This window comes from Triticum aestivum, chromosome 3B, assembly GCF_018294505.1.
Source record: "Triticum aestivum cultivar Chinese Spring chromosome 3B, IWGSC CS RefSeq v2.1, whole genome shotgun sequence".
In the NCBI taxonomy this organism is placed as follows: domain Eukaryota; kingdom Viridiplantae; phylum Streptophyta; class Magnoliopsida; order Poales; family Poaceae; genus Triticum; species Triticum aestivum.
Genome location: NC_057801.1, coordinates 724,785,457 through 724,793,721, shown reverse-complemented (window position 1 = coordinate 724,793,721; position 8,265 = coordinate 724,785,457).

The window sequence follows — 8,265 nt, the reverse complement described above, 5'->3', positions numbered from 1 at the left end:
GTGGCCACCTGCCGAGTGGTGGAAGGAGGCATAGGAGCCTTGCACTTGTTTTCGTTCTGGTGTGGGCGTCGATTGGAGTCGCCAACCAGTGTCTTTGGAGCCGGAGTGAGCACCATTCCATAGGCGTCCACCCGGAGCTCAGTCTTCATCAAGGAGTCGGCCGTGGCATACTTGTCTGCTATGATCAGCAGCTCGTCGAGTGTAGCCGGCTCGTCGCAGAGAAGTCGGTGCTTGAGGAGGGTGCCCTCTCAGCACCCGGCGGTGAAGTACTCTATTGCTTGCACCTCATGCACCCCTTCGCAGGAGTTGCGGAGCTCGGCCCAACGCATCAGGTGGTCGTGGATGGACTCGGTCGGGCCTGTGACACAAAGGGAGAGCTGATGTGGCTCAGGTGCTCGCTTGTACGTGCTGGTGAAGTTGCGAATGAAGACTTCCGCGAAGTCTAGCCAGGTGTTGACACTGTAAGGCTTGAGGCTGTTCAGCCAGGTACATGTCGTGCCTTGAAGCATGAGGGGGGCGTACTTCACGGCAACGTGCCTGTTGCCGTTCGCTATGCTGACTATAGTGGAGTAATCTATCAACCAGTCTTCCGGCTTCACCTAGCGTTATATTTTGGCGTGTCTTTTGGGAGCGAGAACCCTTTGGGGAAAGGCTCGTCGCGGGGGCCGAAGCAGGGCGGGCCGACATCGTCTTCTTCTTCTAGCGCCAGGGATCGCGCCAGGCGGACGATCCGATGGCGGGCATCATTCTCGCTGATTCCTTCGTGGCAGACCAGTCGGCCGCTGAGCGTCGGGTGCGTGACAGGCGGCGTGGTGGGATATCTCTCCCCGTGGGGCGGAGGAGGAGGTGGGTTGCCTCGTCGATCCATTTCTCGGGGGCGGCCTTCTGTGTCACGCTCGATGGTGAGGCGCGTCCGACTGCGGCTAGCAGTCGGCTCCTTGTCTTTTCGCTCGCGGGCGCCGCCTGTAGTCGGCGTCCGAGATGTCGCGTCGTGCTCTCGGTGTGGGGGAGGACTCTCAGTGCAGAGGCCGGCTTCATGCCGCTCTATGGCCGCGTCGATCAGCTGCTAGACACCTCTGGTCATGCAGTCAAGCTCGTCGCCTTCCAGCCCTTCCAGCTTGTCTACGGCCGCCTGGGCAGCACGCAGGTTCTTGAGTGGCGTGGCGTAGACTGGGCGGTCAGCACCCAGCATGCTGGCTATGGCCGCGCCGCGCTTCTTGATAGCGCCAATCCGGCTGGGTCTGGCAGCAGGCGGCATGCCAGAGGCGGCACGATCAACCTCGCGCTAGTACGCTTCGATGAGGCGTCTCATGGAGGCTATCTTCTTGTCATTCTTGATGAGGGCAAGGTGGTGGGCCTCCAGCGTGTCGGCGTCGGTGTTGGCCGGGATGGGGTGGACAAGTCATGCAGCGCCGTCTGTAAGGTGTCGTGGGCGTTTCCGCCGGAGGCGGCGCCGTGACTGATGACCAGCACCTCAGTGACGGTGTTGTTGCTGCTGTCGGCTCGAGGAAGAGGGTTATCAATGACCACCACGTTGGTGGGGAAGGCGTCAAGCGATGCCATGTCGGAGTCGACAAGCATCGGGTCGGTGGAGCTGATCGACTCTAGGTCGGAGGTGCGCTCCCTGGCGATGTCAAGCTTGCCAAGGAAGTCGATGAGGCAGCTCTCGGAGCTGGTGGCACCCGCGCCTGGCGCGGGATCGTTAGAGAGGCAGACCTCGCCGAGAAGATTAGCGAGGCAGCTCGCTGCACAGGCGTCGTCGATGCCATGTAGCACGTCGGGGCAAGCGCCATCGGGCGTGCCGGGCTGGCTACGCTCGCTGGGGAGGAAGAGGGTTCCTGTCCAGAGCAGGTCTCTGGACGATGGTGCATCTGGCCCCATGGTGGGCGCAAAATGTTGGGTGGTAGGTGCGACATATGCCAACGGGTGGCTTATCATTGTGGGAGCCAGTAAGACATCGTCGGTGCCTGGAAACGCGATAAGGCGAAGACATGCACGCCGGTGAATCTTACCCAGGTACGGGGCTCTCCTAGGAGATAACATCCCTAGTCCTGCTCTGCGGGGTCTCCGCATGATCACTAGATCAAAACAAGTAGCTACAAGAGGCTCCTTAGCTGTTTAGCTAGAGGAAGAAGAAGGGCAAGGCTAGCTCTCCTCTTCTCTCTATGTGGTATCTAAAACTCGCAGAGATCAACCCTTTGCATGGTGCCCTAGGGAGTTTATATAGGCCTACCCCCAGGGGTACAATGGTAATCCGGTTGGATGTGGGTCCAGGCCGTCAGTGTCTGTAGTCACCGTCTTCTCCACCAGCCGCTTGGCCCACCGACTAGTGGGTCCCGCCGGTTGCCGGCCTCTTGGCCGACAGGCTGGGCCCACCGCCTGGGGGTCTTGTCGGCTGCTGGTTACTGTAGCCTTACTATTGGTGACGATGGCTTTGTCAGGGTAAGCATGGCTACAGTGCCGCCGCCTGGCGGGCACTCACTATAGCCTCACCCCATCTTATCTGCTTACTGGTGCACAAACTTCCAGGGTGGGGGCTGGCCGACTGCTGGGTGCAGGCCTCCCACCAGGCCGACACGTCAAGCTCGGACACCTTCTGGTATCTCTCTCACAGGAGGGGCCTGCCGCCTACGGGCCGTACTGACAGCCTATATTCGTGATGTCATGGTCAATGTGGCAACAATGCCGTGCCGGACGGAGAGTGGCCGCCCCGTACGGCGCACTGTGGCCACGCTTGCTCCAGGATTCGGGGGTGGCAGGCTTCACTGTAGCCACGCCCCGTCTTAACATTGTTATGTGGGTGCAAACTTTGAGGGTATGAGCCAGGCCGGCTGCTAGGAGCCGGCCCTCTAGTGGCCGACTGCTAGGAGTGGGCCCTCTTCGAGAGAGGTCTTAGAGCCTTGCCGCCTTCCAGCAGCCAGCCGGTGGGACAGCCGGCCAAGAGAAAGCGGCCCTGCGTCTTGGATGTTCAAGGGTCTAGTTGGCCTGATATTTTTTTGAAGAACCAGGGGGAGCCGGTTAGGCTACCCGTGGTCATTTACTCTGACACCGACTCATATACTTCTGCTACATTCTGGAGTCGGTAATGATCGTTGATCCAAACCTGATAGGCATCTTCATATTGTTCCTTGGTGTTCGTATGTCAATTTATTTTTGTTTTTACTATGTTTCCCGACACAGAGAGTGTCGTCGGGATGAACCCCGGGAAGGCAACGGAACCCGGATCCTTTTCAAAAACAACGAGGCCAGCATCACCCCTCAAGCCGGCCCATGCTTGGCCGGGTCGCTCAACCAGGCCAAGCCCCTCGACCCGGCCAAACTCTCCGACCCGGCCAAGCTCCTCGACTCCGCCCCAACAACCAGCTCAAGGCAGCCAAACCCGGCACACCAAGAATTCCCCAACAAGCCAGCACCACCTTGGCGTGTTCCTCAATCCAGCCACGGGTCAGCTCCCGTCCCATCCAGGCCATATGATGGGACGAGTCTCCATCTACCGATGACCGAGGCAACAGTGCCCCGCCCATGCCTCTGGTTAGCCCGAGCGTGGCAACAGTGCCCCTCACCTGCCAGCTGACCAGGGCCGGCGTGGCAACAGTACCCCCATCGTGACTACTAACGCCAGCAAGCGGCGACCTGACGGAACACCACTGTACCCGACATGACTCGGCCACTCCCTGACAATCGACAAGACAGCGAACAGTGCCCCTAGGGAAGCAGGGCCTGCACCTAGGGGAACCCGGCGAACCACAGGCACCCGGCAGGCCCCGGCTCTGGGTTCCCAGATGCTGACAACCCAGTCGTACGGCCTCGTAACATTACCATTGTACCCCTGGGGGGTTGGCCTATAAAACCCCCAGTAGCCCTCATGCATACGAGCAAGCACATAGTAACATAGCCAACCGATCAGTAGAACACACATACAGGCAGAAGGAGCAGCCTAAGCCCTGGCCAGCCTTCCTTTTTTTGACCAATGAAACAGCAGGAGAGACTCCTCTGTTGCTTTTCCTTTATAAAAATGTTAACCTATGGTTAACAGGAGGGGCAGGATTTACATGGCTTTTACATGAAAGACATGCCCAAAATGGGCCATGTCCAAAAACAAAAACCAGGGAATCACTTAGCTAGCCTAATTAGAAGTTTAAACAGTCAAAGAGTTGCTGAAACCTTCTAAAAAGGTTAAGTTTTGAGGGTTGATCCTGAAACCCAAGATCACAAAATCTTCCTTGAGCTTTCTTAGCCACTCGGCATGGATGGCTACTTGACCATCAAACACCTTTCTGTTGCGCTGCTTCCAAACATTCCAGGATGTGAGTATGGTTATCTCTTTGAACAGAGGTCCCTGCCAGCAAGATCTAGCTCTCTCGTATTTTTGCTGCATGTCCAGCTGATTGTCCAAATGGATGCCCACAGTTTCCCAACACTTTGTAGCAAATGGACACTCATAGAATATATGTGTGTTTGATTCCAGTACCTCCATGTCACACACCAGGCAGTTATGATCATCTCCAATGTTAAAGTGTCTTCTAAGAAGCATGTCCCTCGTATTAACTCTGTCATGCAACATTAACCAAGCAAACACTTTATGTCTCATGATACACTTTATTTTCCAAATGGAGATGATGCATTGTGGCGCCAATATATTCCTGAACATGATGTTATAAAACTTCTTAGGTTTAAAAATAGCATCGCACCAACATAAAACCCATTGATCTGTCCCCATGGCTTCCAAGTTGACCCCTTCCATGATCACTTGCAAATTGTCAAGCTCAGCTATGGCCTCCATTGACAGAGGCAGGAGGAAGTTTTCCACGTGGTCATTGTTGTTGTAGTATTGCACCAAAGAGTTATCTTCATTTCTGGCAAACAAGAATAGGTGCTCGTGGGTGTCCATCAATGGTCTCATGTTAAACCAAACATCTTTCCAAAGAAGGATTGTATCCCCCACAGCAGGAATACAAGAGGTGATCCCGCGGTAGATATCCATTAGAGAGAAAACATCGCGCCACCAAAAAGAACCGCAACTAGGTTTTGCATGTGGGGGTGAATCATCATAATGAGAATTCCAGACTAGCATTACCCACGGAACATCTTGTTTGTGGATAAACTTGTGAAGGTACTTGAGAAGCAATGCTTTGTTTTGAATTTGCAAGTTTAAAACCCCAAGGCCTCCTTTTTTCTTTGGTCGGCATACCATGTCCCAAGCAGCTCAGGAGTGAGATTTGGCATCGCGGTCCACTTCTTTCCTCCACAGACAATGCCTCCTCGCGCGATCAAAAATCTCAATCAGCTTAAGTGGAATTTTTAGGACACACATGGCAAAAGACAGCAGTGACGATAACGCAGAGTTGATCAATTGTACTTGTTCTCCCTAAGAAAACCAAATAGCCGTTCCAATCAATCTTCTCTCAATTCTGTCAACCAATGGCATCAAATCATTAACAGTGGGTCTTGTTGTACCGAGAGGCAGCCCCAAATAAGTAAACGGCATCACCCCAACTTGGCAATTCAGTATATTGGCTAGATCCAGAGTTTTTTTAGCACTCACATTAATTGGCATTAATTGCAATTTAGCGTAATTAATTTTCAAACCAGTTGCCCGGGCGTAAGAGTCAAGGATCACCTTAATTGTTTGAAGCTCATATTGATCAGTAGGGAGGATAATTAATGTGTCGTCTGCATACCGTACGCCCGGATAATCTTCCGAAGCAGGTTGATTAATAGGGAGTGAAATTAAACCATCCCGCCAGGCTTTATTCATTGAGGATTGCGATAAATCTCCCGCAAGCACAAATAACAAGGGGGATATTGGGTCACCTTGTCTCACTCGCTGTTTACATTTAAATTATGTGCCTGGTATTCCGTTGAGAAGAATCAATGAGGATCCGGGTTGTAGCAGCATTTTAATCCACATACACCATCGGTCGACAAACCCCTTGCATTCCAGCATTTTCAAAATAAATGAGTGTTCCACCGTGTCGAAGGCTTTCTCAAAATCTAATTTCAATACCACAATTTCTTTGCCCAATTGTTTGCACTGATGTAAATACTCGAAAGCCCAACCGAGGCAATCTTGAATTGTCCTATTCTTAATAAATCCATATTGATTGCGATGTACCACACCTTGAGAATCCAACATTGAAGCCTCTCAGAAAGAATTTTCTGATGACCTTGTACACAATTTAACAAGGAGATTGGCCTATAATCATTGACAGATTCGGGCGTCAGTTTCTTTGGGATCGGCGTGATTAAAGATGTATTCAAACATTGTAGGTTGATTGTTCCTTTCCAAAAGTCATCACATAGAGAATAAAAATCCTCTTTGATTATATTCCAACACACCTTAAGGAAAAGTCTGTTCAAACCGTTAGGTCCTGGTGCTCGATTAGCCGGAATTATCTTGATAACATTATCAATTTCTTCTTTCATAAATGGAACCAAAAGCTCCTCCAGACCCTGGCATTTTTGAATGAGATCAGATAGTTCAAAGTCAAACTCAGGCTGATTAGAAACCCCCATTCTTCTTTTAAAACAGTCATAAAAGCTACTGCCTTTTCCTCATGATTTTCAACCAAACGACCATCGGGCATTAGCAAATTTGTGATGGCATTTCTTTGCAGCCTTTTAGTTGCACGGGCTTGAAAATATTTAGTATTCTCTTCTCCTTGTACTGCCCACCCAAACGTGCATCTTTTTTCCAATACTCACTTTGATATCTAAGCAGTCTTAGCAAATGAGCTTTTAGAATGATTCTCATATTAGCTTCTAGAGTGGAAAGCTGCCTAATTTCCTCAAGGTTATCAATCTGGAGCAAAACTCTATTACAATTTTCTATTAAAATCTTTATCTTAGAGATGGACTTACTCCATTTTTTTAAAGCATATCTAAGTCTCTTTAATTTAGAAGAGATTCTGGTGGCACTGGAAAAAGCCTTAATGGGAGCAAGCCAAGATGATTTCACTACCTCTAAAAATCCAGGATGAGAGGGCCAAAAAAATTCAAACCTGAACAGCTTAGATCTTGGGATCGATGTTTCCACTGAAAGAATACAAGGCATGTTTTCATAGATTGGTCTAGCCAAAGGTTTTGCCACTGTATTTGGCAATTTTAAAATCCATTCTGGAGAAGAGAAAAACCAATCTAATTGCTCCAATAACGGTGTTTCTTGCATGTTACTCCACGTGTATCTCCTCCCTTTGATTGGAATTTCAAGCAATCCGAGATGACTAATAATATCATTAAATTTGAACACATCATCCATATTTCCTCCTGGTAAGTTTCTATTCTCCAAAGATCGCATGAAATTGAAATCACCCATGAAGAGCCAAAGATCATTTGTTTCAATGTGTAAATTATCCACCCAATCAGTGAAAGTAAACCTCTCAGCCCCATCACACGGACCGTAAATATTTGTAAGAAACCATCTTTCATTAGTTTGAACCGAGGTCATTTGTATTATGATCACAAAAGAGAACTGATGAATGATCTGACCCATAAATTGGCTACTACACCAAATAATAACGAGGCCACCTGAAGCGCTGTCAGACGGGATAAACTCAAATTTATTGAATCTCCTCGGGCAGCATTTTCTAATAAATGAATGATCAAAATCAGGTTTGTTAGTCTCTTGCAAGCATACGATCGAGCAGTTTGATTCATCAATCTTATTACGAAGGGCATCCCATTTAGAACTAGCATTTAATCCACGGATATTCTAGCACAAAATATTCCACATAACAGAGGCCATTAAGTCTTGAAACAAACTAAATAAAAGTGCATAAATAGTTCAGAAACACGCTAATAAACGCAACAAAGCAGCAGACACAAGCACGCTAATACAAGGCCTACACCTCGTCCGAGTTCTTGCCCTTGAGAGAAGCAAGCAACTTCTCCCTAGAGAGCTCCTCCTACGGAATAGCACATTGAGTTATTCCAAGTTATTGCAGATTTTCAATCGCAGTGGGAGGGGGGATATGAGTTGAAGCAGAAGTTGCATCAGCGCTATTTACATGCTACAATTCCAGGATATCAGGAGTCTTCCTCGACTTAACACATGATGGCCTGTGTTTGTTGTCTGCCATAGACGGTGGCTTAAACCCTTGGTATCTAGTTGCCCTCACACTGCGCCTGACCTCTGACACATTCAAAGGTGTGACCATTCTGCGCTTCCTCTTATGATTGGCCAAAGTGTCAAGCTCCATCAACTCAAGCTGCGTGCCAGGAAGAGTAAAGTTCTCCAATTGTGAATTATCCTCCACGGACATGGGC